Raw genomic sequence first — 843 nt, forward strand, 5'->3', positions numbered from 1 at the left:
CAGTGTCTGCTTACAACTGTTCCTCTTCCTTTGTATTTCCATGCTTGAAAACTCAACCTCCTTTGCCATCTACCTCTACTTTGATAAAAACCTCATTGCCTTCAGGTCAGAACCTATGCCCAGCTACCCTCCAGCAGGTTTTCGGAGGCTGTAAATCACATGGGAGGAGACTACTCATCTTTCTCCATCAGAGAAGCTGGTGGATTTTAACTACTTGTCTTTGGGTTGGCAGCACAAGTCCTTAGCACTAGGTTGATAGAGGAAGGTAAAACCATATGTGCTATCTAGTGCCCTTATATGTGCCATCAGCTCGCCTTGATTGTCCCTTTAGTCATAGCTGGTAAGATTTTTCCCTCTTGATTGTTTTTATCTTCCACTGAAATAAGTAGACTTGTTAGGAACCATGGAATCAGTTCTGTGTACACAGCATCACTGTGTAAAACATCATGAAATACTGCTTCGTCAAGCACCGTGCACACAATTAGGGCTGTGTTTCAGCTCCTTCCTGCAGCCATGCTGTCAGTCCATTTTGTTGAGTGTCTTCCTCAATTTCATGGACACTCTGCTTCTTCCTTTTTTAAAAAAAAAAATTATTATTAATTTCAGTTATGGTCTCTTTGGGATATATTCCCAGTAGTGGAAATGCTGGGTTAAATGGCATGTCTATTTCCAACTTTTTGAGAAAGCTCCATACTGTGCCTTCCACAGTGGTTACACCATTTTACACTCCCACCAATAGTGAGTAGGAGTTCCAGTTTCTCCACAACCTCGCCAGCATTTGTTGCTTGCTGTTCTTTTAAATTTTGCTATTCTGACTGGGGTGAGATGATATCTCATAGTTGT

The sequence above is a fragment of the Elephantulus edwardii genome, unplaced genomic scaffold (assembly GCF_000299155.1).
Source record: "Elephantulus edwardii isolate Elephantulus edwardi_28Jun2011 unplaced genomic scaffold, EleEdw1.0 scaffold00048, whole genome shotgun sequence".
Lineage (NCBI taxonomy): Eukaryota > Metazoa > Chordata > Mammalia > Macroscelidea > Macroscelididae > Elephantulus > Elephantulus edwardii.